The 17,073-nt window shown below is 42.8% G+C and overlaps 1 protein-coding gene across 4 annotated transcripts in view; it reads right to left on the reverse strand.

Annotated features, from left to right (window-relative positions):
- Positions 1 to 17,073, reverse strand: part of LOC118397642 (engulfment and cell motility protein 1-like) — a 241,656-nt gene that overhangs the window by 170,600 nt on the left and 53,983 nt on the right. The window contains exon 1 of one of the 4 annotated variants that reach the window (XM_052469991.1): positions 14,205 to 14,450. The exons of the other annotated variants lie outside the window; for them this stretch is intronic. The gene's annotated coding sequence lies outside the window, so the exon portion shown is untranslated. Of the gene's footprint in view, positions 1 to 14,204; positions 14,451 to 17,073 lie in introns of those variants that run through there. 4 annotated transcript variants of the gene reach the window in all.

Below are 17,073 nucleotides of genomic sequence, written 5' to 3' on the forward strand. Positions count from 1 at the left end.
AAGGGAGGGAGGCGGAGAGAGAAAGACAGAACACAGGAGGCACAAATAGAAGAGCATTGTCTTGATGAGCACAAGCTGCCCTTTTCACTTTGGGTATAGGAGCATAGTAACACACACACGCACACCAAAACTCATCTTCAGGAGGACGCGCACCGAAGCAATAGTGCCTTCCCTTTGTAAATAGAATGATGCATCAACACCAACAGAGCCTTGGAACACACTGCCTTTAGTGTTATAACATGACCGTTTTCACATACAGGCAGAAAACTAGAGCCTTTGTGGGAGTGATGTGTTAATTTATAGATCTACTGAAAACTAGAGCCTTCATTGGAGTGATGTGTTTATTTTGAAATATACAGAAAACTAGGGCCTTCGTGGGAGTGATGTGTTTATTTATAGATATACAGAATACTAGAGCCTTCGTCGGAGTGATGTGTTTATTTATAGATATACAGAATACTAGAGCCTTCGTCGGAGTGATGTGTTTATTTTGAAATATACAGAAAACTAGGGCCTTCGTGGGAGTGATGTGTTTATTTATAGATATACAGAATACTAGAGCCTTCGTGGGAGTGATGTGTTTATTTATAGATATACAGAATACTAGAGCCTTCGTGGGAGTGATGTGTTTATTTAGAGATATACAGAAAACTAGAGCCTTCATTGGAGTGATGTTTATTTATAGATATACAGACAACTAGGGCCTTCGTGGGAGTGATGTGTTCATCTATCGATATACAGAAATCAAAGAAGCAGCAAAGCAAGATAAACTGTGTGTTTTCGTGCGCAAGCGAGTGTTTATGCATTTGCATGCGTGAGCTCTGGTCAAAAGTAGTGAACTATATAGGGAGTAGGGTGCCATCTGGGATGCAGGACCCTATCATCCTTCCTATCTCATCACAGAGAGATATGGTAAACAGTAACTCTAGTGGAGGGGACTCTTGGTAGAGGAGAGGGGTAGTCAGGGCTGCCAGGAACACTGGAATTCTGCTCTGGGTTATCTTATAGGCTGCACTGGGCTACACAGCAGTAAGCCAATCAAGATTCACTATGTGTGTGTGTGTGTGTGTGTGTTACCCCGGAGGAGGTAGTTTTATTTTTCTCCACTTTACAATGCAAATTGTGGATTGTTATAGAGCAAACGGTTGTGGAAGGTGATCATGTCATGGTAGTCGATATCCTTAAGCCTTGGTAATATGTAGACCATACAAAACAGCTCTGCCACAGAGAGGATAACTAAAGAGACATGAGAAGGCAAGTCTCTCTCTCTCCCTGTCTTTATAGAAAACATTAGGGATAGACATGTAATCTGAGAGACACTTGCAGCAAGGAGGTCACACCACTAAAGTGACCCGTTAATCCACTGGGTTATTATGGACTCGGAAAGAGTGAAATTGCACCCCCCAAAAATCACAAATCACCTCAAGGACCTGAAAATCAATCTCACGCCAGAAGGTCACAACTGGGAGAACAAAGGTATCAACAAAGGAGGCGGTAGAGGGGAAGAGAGAGAAGGATTTGATTTGTTGGACAGCAGAAAGTGTCGGGTTTCTGCTCAAATATTTATGAGGAAACATAAGAAGTCTTGTCCTCTGCAGAGAGGAAGGAAGCCGATAGAAAGTGGAAGAGAGAGGGGAGGGAGGGAGGACAAGAGAGAAAAGAGAAAGAGGATTGAACCTGTACACCCATATTGAAAAACAAAATTGAATCAAAATCTAATTTTATTTGTCACATGCACCGAATACAACAGTGAAATGCTTACTTACAAGCCCTTAACCAACAACGCAGAAAATACCTAAAAAAAAGTAAGAGGGAAAAGTAACAAATAATTAAAGAGCAGCAGTAAAATAACAATAGCGAGGCTATATACAGGGAGTACCTGTACAGAGTCAATGTGCGGGGGCACCGGTGTCTAGGTAAGTCGCTCTGGATAAGAGCGTCTGCTAAATGACTTAAATGTAAATGTAAAAGGTAATATGTACTTATAGGTAGATTTATTAAAGTGACTATGCATAGATAATAACAGAGAGTAGCTCAGCGTAGAAATGGGGGAGGGGGGCAATGCAAATAGTCTGGGTAGCCATCTGATTAGATGTTCAGGAGTCTTATGGCTTGGGGGTAAGGCTGTTAAGAAGCCTCTTGGAGAAGAAGCCTTCCTCAATGTGATCAAGACAAAAGGAGATGATTGTGGACTACAGGAAAAAGGAGGACCGAGCACGCCCCAATTCTCATCGACGGGGCTGTAGTGGAGCCGTTTGAGACCTCCAAGTTCCTTGGCATCCACATCACCAACAAACTAACATGGTCCAAGCACACCAGGACAGTCGCGTAGTCTGCTCATGCTTTGTTGATTTCAAAAAAACTTTAAAACAATTTGGCATGAGGGTCTGCTATATAAACTGATGGAAAGTGGTGTTGGGGGGTGTTTCCTCAGAGCTGTAGAGTGAGACAGGGATGCAGCTTCAACATATACACTATAAGGCACTGAATAAATATATAAAAGCAACATGCAACAATTTTAAGGATTTTAATGAGTCAGTTAATTGAAGGAAATCAGTCAATTTAAATAAATAAATTAGGCCACATGACTGGGAATACATCTGTTGGTCACAGATATCTTTTAAAAAAAGTAGGGGCGTGGATCAGAAAACCAGTCAGTATCCGGTGACCACCATTTGTGACCGGTGACCACCACCTGCCTTATGCAGTGTGACATCTCCTTCGTATAGAGTTAATCAGGATGTTGATTGTGGCCTGTGGAATGTTGTCCCACTCCTCTTCAATGGTGTGCAAAGTTGCTGGATATTGGTGGGAACTGGAACACGCGGTCTCACACGTCGATCCAGAGCATCCCAAACTTGCTCAAATGGGTGACATGTCTGGTGAGTATCAAGGCCATAGAAGAACTGGGATATTTTCAGCTTCCAGTAATTGTGTACAGATCCTTGCGACATGGGGCTGTGCATTATCGTGTTGGTGGTGAATGGCACAACAATGGGCCTCAGTATCTCGTCACGTTATCGCTGTGCATTCAAATTGCCATCAATAAAATGCAATGGTGTTTGTTGTCCGGAGCTTATGCCTTCCCACATCATAACCCCACCATGGAGAATTCTGTTCACAACGTTGACATCAGCAAACCGCTCACCCACATGACGCCATACTGCCCAGAACAGTTGAAACCGGTACAGTTTAATCCGCGAAGAGCAGACTTCTCCAGCATGCAGGTGGACATTGAAGGTGAGCATGGTTACTACTCCGAACTGCAGTCATGTCTAGACCCTGGTGAGGATGACGAGCACACAGATGAGCTTCTCTGAGACTGTTTCTGACAGTTTGTGCAGAAATTCCTCAGTTGTGCAATCCCATAGTTTCATCAGCTGCCAGGGTGGCTGGTCTCAGACAATCCCTCAGGTGAAAAAGCCAGATACGGTGGTCCTAGGCTGGCGTGGTTACACGTGGTCTGCGGTCGTGAGGCCGGTTGGACGTACTGCCAAATTATCTAAAACTACGATGGAGAGAAGCTCTGGTGGACATTCCAGCAGTCAGCATGCCAATTGCATGCTCACTCAAACCCTGAGACATCTGTGGTATTGTGTTGTGTGACAAAACTGTACATTTCAGAGTAGCATTTTATTGTCCCCAGCACAAGGTGCACCTGTACAATGATATACCACACCTGTCAGGTGAATAGATTATCTTGGCAAAGGAGAAATGTTCACCAACAGGGATGTAAAAAGAAATTGTGCACAGAATGAGAGAAATAAGCTTTCTGTGAGTATGGAGCATTTCTGGGAGATTTTATTTCAGCTTATCAGACATGGGACCAACACTTTATGTTGTGTTTATATTTCTGTTCAGTGTATGCAGTGCATTTGGAAAGTACTCAGACCCCTTGACATTTTCCACATTTTGTTATGTTACAGCCTTATTCTAAAATGTTATAAAAAGTTTCTCATCAATGTACACACAATACTCCATAATGAGAAAGAAAAGACAGCTTATATAGACATTTTTGAAATAAGTATTCAGACCCTTTACTCAGTACTTTGTTGAAGCATCTTTGACAGCGATAACAGCCTAGAGTCCCCTTGGGTAAGCTACAAGTTTGGCACACCGGTATTTGGGGAGGTTCTCCCATTATTCTCTGCAGATCCTCTCAAGTTCCGTCAGGTTGGATGGGGAGCATCGCTGCACAGCTATTTTCATGGCTCTCCAGAGATATTTGATTGGGTTGGTCCAGGCTCCTGCTTGGCCACTCAAGGACATTCAGAGACTTGTCTCAAAGCCACTCCTGCGTTGTCTTGGTTCTGTGCTGAGGGTCAGTTAAGATATTTTATATAAATAAAATAAAATAAATAAATATATTCCCCTTTATTTTACCAGGTAGGCTAGTTGAGAACAAGTTCTCATGTACAACTGCGACCTGGCAGTTGTTCTGTGCAATCTGGAGCAGATTGTCATAAAGGATCTCTGTACTTTGCTTCGTTCATCTTTCCCTCAATCCTGACTAGTCTCCCAGTCACTGCTGAAGAAAAACACCTCCACAGCATGATGCTGCCACCGCCATGCATCACCGTAAGGATGGAGCCAGGTTTCCTCCAGATGTGACGCTTTGCATTCAGGTCAAGGTTTCAACAGACCAGAGAATCTTGTTTCTCAAGGTCAAAGTTCTTTAGGTGCCCTTTGGAAAACTCCAAGCAGGCTGTCATGTGCTTTTGTAGCCTAGTGGTTAGAGCGTTGGGCCAGTAACAGAAAGGTTGCTCGATCAAATCCCCGAGCTGACAAGGTAAAAATCTGTCATTCTGCCCCTGAGCAAGGCAGTTAACCCACTGTTCCCTGGGCGCCGAAGACATGGATATCGATTAAGGCAGCCCCCCCTCTGATTCAGAGGGGTTGGGTTAAATGCGGAAGACACATTTCAGTTGAAGGCATTCAGTTGTACAACTGACAAGGCATCCCCTTTTCCCCTTTTTACTGAGGAGTGGCTTCCACCTGGCCTGATTGGTGGAGTGCTGCAGAGAATGTTCTCACATCTCCACAGAGAAACTCTAGAGCTCTGTCAGAGTGACCATTGTGTTCTTGGACACCTCCCTGACCAAGGCCCTTCTCCCCCGATTGCTCAGTTTGGTCAGGCGGACCACTCAAGGAAGAGTTTTGGTGGTTCCAAGCTTCTTCCATTTAAGAATGGAGGAGGCCACTGTGTTCTTGGGGATGTTTTGGTAAACTTCCCCAGATCTGTGCCTCGACACAATCCTGTCTCGGAGCTCTAAGGATAATTCCTTCAACCTCACGGCTTGGTTTTTGATCTGACGTGTACTGTCAACTGTGGTACCTTATCTTCACAGGTGTGCACCTTTACAAATAATGTCCAATCAATTGAATTTACCACAGGTGGACTCCAATCAAGTTATTGAAACACCTCAAGGATGATCAATGGAAACAGGATGTGCCTTAAATCAATTTCGAGTCTCATAGCAAAGGGTCTGAATACTTATGTAAATAAGGCATTTCAGATGTTTTTTTTATTTTATGCATTTGCAAAAACTTCTAAAACCTATTTTCACTTTGTCATTATCGGGTATTATTTTAGAATAAGGCTGTAACATAACATCTGGAAAAAGTCAAGGGGTCTGAATACTTCCTGAATGCACTGTGTATCAATGACTTGGCGAGGGCACTTGAACTGTCTGCAGAACCCGGCCTCACCCTACTGGACTTGGAAATCAAATGTCTACTGTTTGCAGATGATCTACTGTTTCTGTTCCCAACCAAGAAGGGCCCACAGCAGCACCTATACCTTCTGCACAGACTGTGTCAGTGAATCTTAGTAAGGAAAAAAATGGTGTTCCAAAAAAGGTCCAGAAGCCAAGACAATAAATAGATATTCTATCGAGAAACGGTTTCCCTAGAGCACAAAGAATTTCACCTACCTCAGCCAAAACAACACCACCGGTAACTTCCACAAGGCAATGAACAATCTAAGAGACAAGGCAAGAAGGGCCTGAGTCTGACTATGTACAGACTCAGTAAGCATAGCCTTGCTACTGAGAGAGGCCGCAATAGGCAGACCTGGCTCGAGAGAATGCAGGCTATGTGCACACTGCCCACAAAATGAGGTGGAGACTGAGCTGCACGTCCTAACCTACTGTCAAATGTATGACCACAGAGCTCCATACTTGCTTTGTCAATGTTAACAACTTTCCCATGCCAATAAAGCCCATTTGAATTTTGAGAGAGAACATGATCTAAAAAAAAAAGCCCTAAGCTTCACCTCCTATTGGCACTGAAGGTACATCCCGAACGGCACCCTAATCCAAAGTAGTATAAAGAGAATAGGCTGCCATTCTGAACACCCCCTAAGAATGAAGAGCGACGAAGCCTTGTCCAGCACGTTTCACAGTTCCCACAGCCTGAGCCTACATAATCTATAAATCATGATCAAAAATAGGATGTATGACAGTTTGTGATCAATGTGTCTTAATGCAGAAGCCCAGATGTAATATTGTAATTTTCTACAGTATTACGACTCACCAACACACATCTCACGAACAAACAACATCAGCTACACCAACCCACGCAGCCACAGTCAATCACACTCGATGGCTGAGAACACATGCTTGACTTCTCACTTTTCTTTTTTTACTTTAGAAAATGAATCCTCTTCAACTTTCCTAAGCGGCAGGGAGGGGATTTCTCAGGTGTGACCAGAGGGCGCTGGCATCCTGTATGGATTTCAAAAGAGCCTAAACCTTAGTGCTAATCTGACACTTCTACAAAGAGCCTTGGCTCACCAAGGGGCCAGGGTGTGACACCGTGCCACAGACAGCCTATAAAGAAGGCAGGAGCCTTTGTGTAAGAAACATAAAGGTCATAGAGACATGCACAGCGAGTTATCACCATCTTCGAGTCTTAGACGGAACGACACAGAGAGAGAAGGGTTGGAAACATACAAATACACTGAAACATCAAAGGTGACGTTAAAAACAGACATACCCCAACACACCAAAACAGAAGCTTCAAGCGAGACACTTTCACAAACCAAGACAGACATGGAGACACATACATATACCACACACACACACTTCAAGGCTGAAACGTTCACTTCACAGGCACACTGAAACCTGCCCACGCTCTAGCCATGCTTTCAGTTAGTGTAGGGCGATATACCCTAAAAGTAATATCAAAAACATTTTAAAACCTATGGGCCATTCACATTATACAGTACCAAACATTTGGGCACACCTACTCATTCAAGGGTTTTTCTTTCTTTATGACTATTTTCTACATTGTAGTATAATAGTGAAGAAACTATGAAATAACACATATGGAATCATGTAGTAAACAAATCCAATATATTTGAGATTTTTCAAGGTTTCCACCCTTTTCCTCGATGACAGCTGTGCACACTCTTGACATTATCTCAACCAGCTTCATGAGGTAGTCACCTGAAATGCTTTTCAATTAACAGGTGGGCCTTGTTAAAAGTTAATTTGTGGAATTTCTTTCCTTCTTAATGCATTTCAGCCAATCAGTTATGTTGTGACATGGTAGGGGTGGTATACAGAAGATATCCCTATTTGGTAAAAGACCAAGTCCATATTATAGCAAGAAAAGCTCAAATAAGCAAAAAGAGAAACTACAGTCCATCTTTACGTTAAGACATGAAGGTCAGTCAATACTGAAAATTTCAAGAACGTTGAACGTTTCTTCAAGTGCAGTCGCAAAAACCATCAAACACCACGATGAAACTGGCTCTCATGAGGACCACCACAGGAAAGGAAGACACAGGAAAGGAAGAAAAATAGTTACTTCTGCTACAGAGGACAAGTCCATTAGAGTTTCCAGCCTCAGAAATTGCAGCCCAAATAAACGCTTCAGTGTTCAAGTAACATCAACTCTTCAGAAGAGGCCATGTGAATCAGGCCTTCCTGGTCAAATTGCTGCAAAGAAACAACTACTAAAGGACACCAATAAGAAGAGGAGATCCTTAGACCAGTGGAAATCTGCCTTTTGGTCTGATGAGTCCAAATCTGAGATTTGTATTATCTCCGCATGTGTGGTTCCCACCGTGAAGCATGGAGGAGGAGGTGTGATGGTGTATGGGGTGCTTTGCTGGTGACACTGTCTGATTTATTTAGAATTCAAGGCACACTTAACCAGCATGGCTACAACAGCATTCTGCAGCAATACGCCATCCCGTCTGGTTTGCGCTTAGTGGGACTATCATTTGTATTTTCAACAGGACAATGACCCAACACACCTCCAGGCTGTGTAAGGTCTATTTTGGGTCTATTTGACCAAGAAGGAGAGTGATGGAGTGCTGCATCAGATGACCTGGCCTCCACAATCCCCCAACCTCAAACCAATTGAGATGGTCAGGGATGAGTTGGATGGCAGAGCGAAGGAAAAGCAGCCAACAACTCCTTCAAGACTGTTGGAAAAGCATTCCCGGTGAAGCTGGTTGAGAGAATGCTAAGAGTGTGCAAAGCTGTCATCAAGGCAAAGGGTGGCTACTTTGAAGAATCTCAAATATATTTTGTTTAACACATTTTTGGTTACTAAATTATTCCATGTGTGTTATTCCATAGTTTTGATTCTACAATGGCCAAAATAAATGGTATATGTAAATGGTAAGGCTCACACAAATGGTAAGGCTCACACAGCACGGGGGAGTGAAGGACACGACACCAAAAATAGAACAAGTGGACAAATGCTTATAAAAATATATATATATTAATAATAATAATAATAATAAGAAAAACTTGATTCATGGGAGGCATTTGAAATATCTCGCAAAAAAACAAATTCCAATTAATCAAATGAATTCGATATATCACCCAGCCCTACTTTCAGTGTCCCCTTTCAGACACCCTGGGAGAGTGTCACACACAAACACACCCAAAACACACCCGGCCCCAGGGGTGAACTGGGACAAGAATTTGGCCCTGGTATTTTATCCACACCAGCCCACATCGCTGCACCCCCAACATCCTCCCACCCCCCGGCTGGCCGGCCACCATCCATGCACGCACACTACATCTCTGACTTAGACACAAGCAGCAGCACAACATTGACAGTACAGCATTTCTCAACCATTTCTGTACCAGTGACTGATGAGACATGGTCCTCTTTTTTTTAACCAGTTCATGTTTAAAACGAATACAATACGTAGAAACACCACTGGTACAGCTCACCCCTATAACTGTGTCTCAGTCTGGAGATACAGTTCTAGTGGTGAGTTGTACTTCCAGACAGAGACACAGTTCTAGTGGCGAGTTATACCTCCAGACAGAGACAGTTATAGTGGTGAGTTGTACCTCCAGACAGAGACAGTTCTAGGGGTGAGTTATACCTCCAGACAGAGACACAGTTATAGGGATGAGTTATACCTCCAGACAGGGGTGTCCCTGTGATTATTATTGGCGTGAGCTGTGTCTCTGTCTGGAGGTACAACAGACAATATCAAATATCTTGGTTGTAAAATATTGGCTATTGAGCAGAATATTGAGAAATAACAATTATAACTACAGAAAGCTTGCCGTTTTTTCCCCTAATTGGATTTTTAAATTTTATATGATCAGAAATGTTCTTCTTTTAAGCGCATGGGGGAAAGGGGAGTGGCTTGCTCATTACAGCAGCAGGCCCTAGTGATACAGATACAGGGGCAGGGCACACACACTTCATTAGAGGAATCATGGAGGATAATGGACTTTACTGTTTGACCCAAATTATGGTTTTAGACGCCCCCAAAATAGGACGTTTTGAGTGAGGTGACAACGTAGAATGTTCCCTTTCTACATTTATAGGCACCCACCCTTTTAGTTTTTTATGATCTATGATCTTGTCTGTCTAACTGATGACAGAGTCGGAACAGGTCTCTTTGCTGATGCCAGGTTTGAATTTGAATGAGAGTTTGCGTGACCTCAGCTCAACCCATCAGAAAACCAGGCCAGCTGGCCTTGCCCATTGATCAGCTCATTGTAGATTAGTATAACAGAGAAATTGGAAAAATCTTTATAAAAATCTTAACAGGCCGATGTGTCGCTGGCTGGCCATTTTCCCCTTTTTCCATTTTTTGGGGAAAAAATATATTTTTGTATGTCAATTTCAACCAGCCCAACCAACTAAAAACGGTCCAGCACATCTGGCATTTGCCAGAATTGCCAGATGGCCAATCCGCCCCTGCCGCCACAAGTCTAAAAAGCCTCCCCTACCCTCTGTGGAGGACGATATTCATTCATTCATGTATGAATGTTTTAGCCTGTAACACACACACACACACACACACACACACACACACACACACACACACACACACACACACACACACACCTGTAGTTGGTATTCACACAGAACCACCTATAGTTCCTATAGGAAAAAGCCTGGTAAGAGCTCATTGAAAATGAGATTGCTTCTCTTTGCCCACATCTATCAGAGTTCCCCCTGGGTGGTAGACACTGGTGGACAAAACAATGAAAGAAGAAGAGAAATAGGAAGAGTGGGGGGAACTGGAGGGAAAGGTGGCAGAACGGTAAGAAATGGGAACAGAACAGCCATGTTGTGAGTGACATAGGCATCAAATTCAAAGTTGAACCTCACTAAAACCGCGTGGAGAAATGGTCAATTATAAGAAATTCCTCATTCAAAATTCTCTCTCACAGAGCATCTTAGTCACACCCAGCTTTCTAAAGATAGTCGGCACAGGCGCCGACTAATACTGTCTCCATCTAAGCAGGCTACTATAGTAAGACTAACAGTCTCCATCTCAGCAGGCTACTATAGTAAGACTAACAGTCTCCATCTCAGCAGGCTACTATAGTAAGACTAACAGTCTCCATCTCAGCAGGCTACTATAGTAATACTAACTGTCTCCATCTAAGCAGGCTACTATAGTAAGACTAACAGTCTCCATCTCAGCAGGCTACTATAGTAAGACTAACAGTCTCCATCTAAGCAGGCTACTATAGTAAGACTAACAGTCTCCATCTAAGCAGGCTACTATAGTAAGACTAACAGTCTCCATCTCAGCAGGCTACTATAGTAAGACTAACAGTCTCCATCTCAGCAGGCTACTATAGTAAGACTAACAGTCTCCATCTCAGCAGGCTACTATAGTAAGACTAACTGTCTCCATCTAAGCAGGCTACTATAGTAAGACTAACAGTCTCCATCTCAGCAGGCTACTATAGTAAGACTAACAGTCTCCATCTAAGCAGGCTACTATAGTAAGACTAACAGTCTCCATCTCAGCAGGCTACTATAGTAAGACTAACAGTCTCCATCTAAGCAGGCTACTATAGTAAGACTAACAGTCTCCATCTCAGCAGGCTACTATAGTAATACTAACTGTCTCCATCTCAGCAGGCTACTATAGTAAGACTAACTGTCTCCATCTCAGCAGGCTACTATAGTAATACTAACAGTCTCCATCTCAGCAGGCTACTATAGTAAGACTAACAGTCTCCATCTCAGCAGGCTACTATAGTAATACTAACTGTCTCCATCTAAGCAGGCTACTATAGTAATACTAACTGTCTCCATCTCAGCAGGCTACTATAGTAATACTAACAGTCTCCATCTCAGCAGGCTACTATAGTAATACTAACAGTCTCCATCTCAGCAGGCTACTATAGTAATACTAACTGTCTCCATCTCAGCAGGCTACAATAGTAATACTAACTGTCTCCATCTAAGCAGGCTACTATAGTAATACTAATACTAACTGTCTCGGTCTCAGCAGGCTACTATAGTAATACTAACTGTCTCCATCTAAGCAGGCTACCATAGTAATACTAATACTAACTGTCTCGGTCTCAGCAGGCTACTATAGTAATACTAACTGTCTCCATCTAAGCAGGCTACTATAGTAATACTAATACTAACTGTCTCGGTCTCAGCAGGCTACTATAGTAATACTAACTGTCTCCATCTCAGCAGACCGCTTTGTTTCACAAACATGCCCTTGTTTCTTGTGCAGCAAGCAGGATATCCTGTCAGAAGTTTGTGCCAGCGGGCTGACAACAACTCTCACAGCAATTAACAGCACTGGAGTCACTCCGCTGAAGTACACAACACGCCTGCTGAGGGGACAGCAATTCTCTAAACTCATGTTGCTAAAACACCAAATCTGCTTGTAGACTATACTCCTGGTAGTTTTGTAGATGTGTAAGTGAGGGGAGTGATTCGGGATTAAGATCTAAAGGGTAAGGCTGTACCTCGAAGCCAGATCCACTGCCGATTTGTATTCTACCCCTGTAATCAAGGACTGATTTAGACCTGGGACACCAGGTGGGTGCAATTCATTATCACGTAAAAGAGGAAAAACAGAAGTACTGCGGACCTCAAGACTTAGATTTGAATATCCCTGCCAAGATTGTAATAAACAGTGGACCCAAATCAGTGAAACCAAAAGGGTTTGCCAAATCGGCACTTAAATTAAATCATTATTTCCCCTTTATTTAACCAGGTAGACCAGTTGAGAACAAGTTCTCATTTACAACTGCGACCTGGCCAAGATAAAGCAAAGCAGTTTGACACATACAACACAGAGTTACACATGGAATAAACAAACATACAGTCAATAATACAGTAGAAAAATGTCTATATACAGTGTGTGCAAATGAGGTAAGGGAGGTAAGGCAATAAATAGGCCATGGTGGCGAAGTAATTACAATATACCAATTAAACACTGGAGTGAAAGAGTGTAACAAAGAGAGTCACTAACAAAGAGAGTCAGCGACAATCAAGAGACATTTTGTTGACACCATCCTGAATAAAATCAGAATAGAATCATACAGAAAGCCTGCATCAAACCAAACAGAGGTGTGACCTAACTATAACAACCACGGCCATATCTAATGAGCAGCACAGCCAATTCTTTTATTTAAATGTTTTTCTTATACACAACAATATCTCAAAGACATTTCTTGACTTCCAACTGTGTGCTGTTTTACTCAGTTTGTTCACAATTAAAACCTTGGTCACGATTGAGAATAACAATCCAATAGCTCAGCAACCCTCTCCTCGAACCCCCTAAGACATTTCACATTTTAGTGTTAACCCTAAACCAGGGGTTGGAACCCGTTCAGGGAACAGAACAGAAAACCAGAACGAAAATTATCTATACTGTTCCGGAGCCGAACCGTTATTTAAAAAATAATGGGAACTGATTTAACATTATTTTACATTCTGGGCATTTTTTCCAGTCCCACAACCCAAATTCAACAATGAGCCTATGCAAAGCCCTCACTGTCACTCAAAAATGTATTCCAGTGTCTGAATGCGTGACAGCTGAAAATCCTTGCCAGTGTGTGTGTGCGCGTGTGTAGGCTACATGCCCTACTTGTATCTTTTAAAAAATGCTGACTTGAATGTCATTGAGAAAACAGAGAAGTGTCAAATATTTTTTTTCTGCAAACATCCTTTCTGAATGGAAAAGTAATCCTCAAAGTAATCTTTTTTTTCACAAGTATCTGTAATCTGATTACAATAGTTTTGCTGATAAGATTACAGTTACAGTATTTTTTGTAATCCCTTACATGTAACTGATTACATGTAATCCATTACTCCCCATGGTCAAGGGCTAGCTCTGGTCCAACGTTAAACCAACTCTTTGTAGTTCAAAGACTTCGCAGGTCAAATTCAGACAATGCATGTCAAAACAATAACATGCCCAGCACTCTCCTCATCTGCAACATTCCCCCCAGGGGGGGTAACCCAGCAATAGCTGACCTGTCAGGGCTAACCAGACTATGCTTATTCACCATCTCATCTCTCTACCCTTATGTCTGAACCATAGATGAAGAATGAGTAGAACCCTCTGACCATGGCAATTTGACTGTAGCTCTATTGGTAGAGCATGGCACTTGCAATGCTAGGATAGTGGGTTTCAATTCCTGGGACCCCCCCTTAGTGTAAAATGTATACACACATGACTAGTCGCTTTGGATAAAAGCTTTTGCTAAATGACATATTTTTTTGAAACTCATGGGTTAACTCAGAATGGCTGACCTGGTATTGTGATGTATAGTTATTCTAATTCTGAACCGGGTCTATGCCCAAAGGGTTAGAGGACACAGAGGGTGAGGAGGGCAAAGGAAAAGAGCCCTTAAATTAGGGCCACACGCTCCGGCCCAATGCACCCCTTTCCAGCCTGAGCAGTGAGTACAGTACAGAACAAGAAGAGAAGACAGAGGACTCACCCGGAAACCTTGACGACAACCAGCTAGTGAGTTCAACCTGCTGGTCCTGCCTCCAACACGTCTTCTTTCAAATCCACAACAACAAAACTAAACAAAAAATGAATTACACTAACACTAGCTAGCCACAAATACAAAATAAATCCTTATGGGTCCAGCAGTCACAGAATCAAGGGTTTTAAACTAAACTTCACAGTGCCTTGCCTTGAGCACAGAAAAAGAGCAAAAGAAAGAATTAGAGAGAGGTTAACAGGAGGAGGAAGTAGGCGTTTGTCTAGAGAAGAGGAAACCGGTCTGTAGCGACACAGACGGGTAAAAAAAGCGTCAAAATTCAAAGATGAGACAAACGAATCCGAGAAGTGGAAGGAGACTGAAGGCCTTGCTCACAGGAAGTTACCTCAACCTGAAAAACAATGTGTCACACTCACAGCTATACTTTACAACTACATGTACTGGGCCACATTCAGCATGGCACAACGGTGGGAAATGTTCAGATATAGACATATAGTATGTTGAACAAAGATGCCTCTGACATGTGGAATAAGGTACCATCTATCTGCAACGTTTCCCTGATGTGGTGTCAAGTCATAGGCCTGGATAAAACACAGAGCAAGACACCAAACCTTTTCAAGGAGAACTAGATAAATGAAAGAGTGACGTAAGGTATTCAAATCCCTTAACACATGGCCACTTTACCACAGAATGAATTCCTAACACAACAATGACCAAAATTCCATTCATGTCACTACAACATTCTTTACTTGTAGTGACATGAATGGAATGTGTCATTGTTGTGTTAGGAATTCATTCTGTGGTGCATCTTCTCCTGAAAAGCTCATTCACTGTAAATACCAGTCGTCTCAGTCCAACCAATGCTGTGGTTTTAGCTGAGGAAACGATCATTATTGTTGGAAAGGAAAAGTCAGAGCTCTGAGCAGAGGGAGCCATGGCGATTACCCACCACCACAACGGTTGCGTCCCAAAAGGCACCCTATTCTCTATGCAGTGTGCAACTTTTGACAAGGGCCCAGTGCACTATATAGGGAATAGGCGGCCATTTGGGACGTGACCATTTGGTACGTAGCCAAACTCTCTCTTCCACCTCTGCCTGCCCTCTTGCCTAGACTCTATGCACAACTGGTAGAATGAGCCAAACCCTGACAGGATCTTAACATTACAGCCTCAATGAACTAAGTGTTGGGTGCAGTGCATAAAATGTGGTGAGTAGTTGACTCCGAGAGAAAAATAAAATAGTTTTGAACAAATTAATTTCTTCAAAAATAAAAGAGTGAGCGAGAGCTATATTTTGTATTTCTTTTCACTTTCACTTAACTAGTGAATGCAGCTAGCTAGTTTAGCCTACTGAAACACCCAGCTCAAATGAGAGGGATGCTATGTTAGCTAGCTGGCTATGGTTATCCAACACTGAAACTCAAAGTCAAGGTAAGTTTTTGGTTTGAATAAATGTATTGCCCCAGGGGCCTGCAGGTGTAACTGCTAAACTGCTTGCTGACTGTACACTGTACTGCATGATTGTAGCGGGTTTACTACTGCATTAGTTGAAGTAGTTATGTTGACTATGATGTTAGCTAATATGGTGACGATGTAGGCTGTGTGTAACGGTCAATGGTTATGATAGTTTGGCTTGGAAAGTTTTTTTTAGCTTGGTCACGGACAGCTGATGCGTTGTGCACTGAAGTCCACAAGTGAAAGGAAAAGGAGATCGAGTAGATCTGATAATTAATTATTCAATGAGAAAAGTGATCATGTTGTTTTCATGTGGCTGCTATGAAAGTGAACTGTGTTTGCGTGTGATCAGGGGTGTTCAGGGTTATTCATTCCGCCAATTCTGTTGAAAAACGTTTCTTAAACGGAAGCAAATTGAACAAAAAGGGGCTAAACATACCAGAATCTGTCCAATAGAAACTCATTTGAAACTATTGGATTAATGGTTGCAGCCTAGATCAGCCAAACGCAGGCAAGAGTCTGCAAAGGCGGTATTGTATGTGTCACAGTCTGTCATCTTGATTACTCAAATGTTTCTCTTGACCTGTGCATCTACGTTGTAAACCTTCATTCATAGGCTACGTTGTAGCAACCTCATGATGGGTATAAGGAGAATGTGAGTATCGCGTATGTAAACTCAGCAAAAAAAGAAATATCCTCTCACTGTCAACTGTGTATATTTTCAGCAAACTTAACATGTGTAAATATTTGTATGAATATACGTTTAAACAACTGAGACATAAACTGAACAAGTTCCACAGACATGTGACAAACAGAAATGGAATAATGTGTCCGTGAACAAAGGGGGGGGTCAAAATCAAAAGTAACAGTCAGTATCTGGTGTAGCCACCAGCTGCATTAAGTACTGCAGTGCATCTCCTCCTCATGGACTGCAGCAGATTTGCCTGTTCTTGCTGTGAGATGTTACCCCACTCCTCCACCAAGGCACCTGCAAGTTCCCAGACATTTCTGGGGGGAATGGCCCTAGCCCTCACCCTCCGATCCAACAGGCCCCTGATGTGCTCAATGAGATTGAGATCCGGGATCGTCGCTGGCCATGGCAGAACACTGACATTCCTGTCTTGCAGGAAATCACGCACAGAACGAACAGTATGGCTGGTGGCATTGTCATGCTGGAGGGTCATGTCAGGATGAGCCTGCAGGAAGGGTACCACATGAGGGAGGAGGATGTCTTCCCTGTAATGCACAGCGTTGAGATTGCCTGCAATGACAACAAGCTCAGTCCGATGATGCTGTGACACACGGCCCCAGACCATGATGGACCCTCCACCTCCAAAATCGATCCCGCTCCAGAGTACAGGCCTCGGTGTAACTGTTCCACAAGCCACCATTAATTGTTTATGGT

The sequence above is a fragment of the Oncorhynchus keta genome, chromosome 19 (genome assembly GCF_023373465.1).
Source record: "Oncorhynchus keta strain PuntledgeMale-10-30-2019 chromosome 19, Oket_V2, whole genome shotgun sequence".
Taxonomy (NCBI): domain Eukaryota; kingdom Metazoa; phylum Chordata; class Actinopteri; order Salmoniformes; family Salmonidae; genus Oncorhynchus; species Oncorhynchus keta.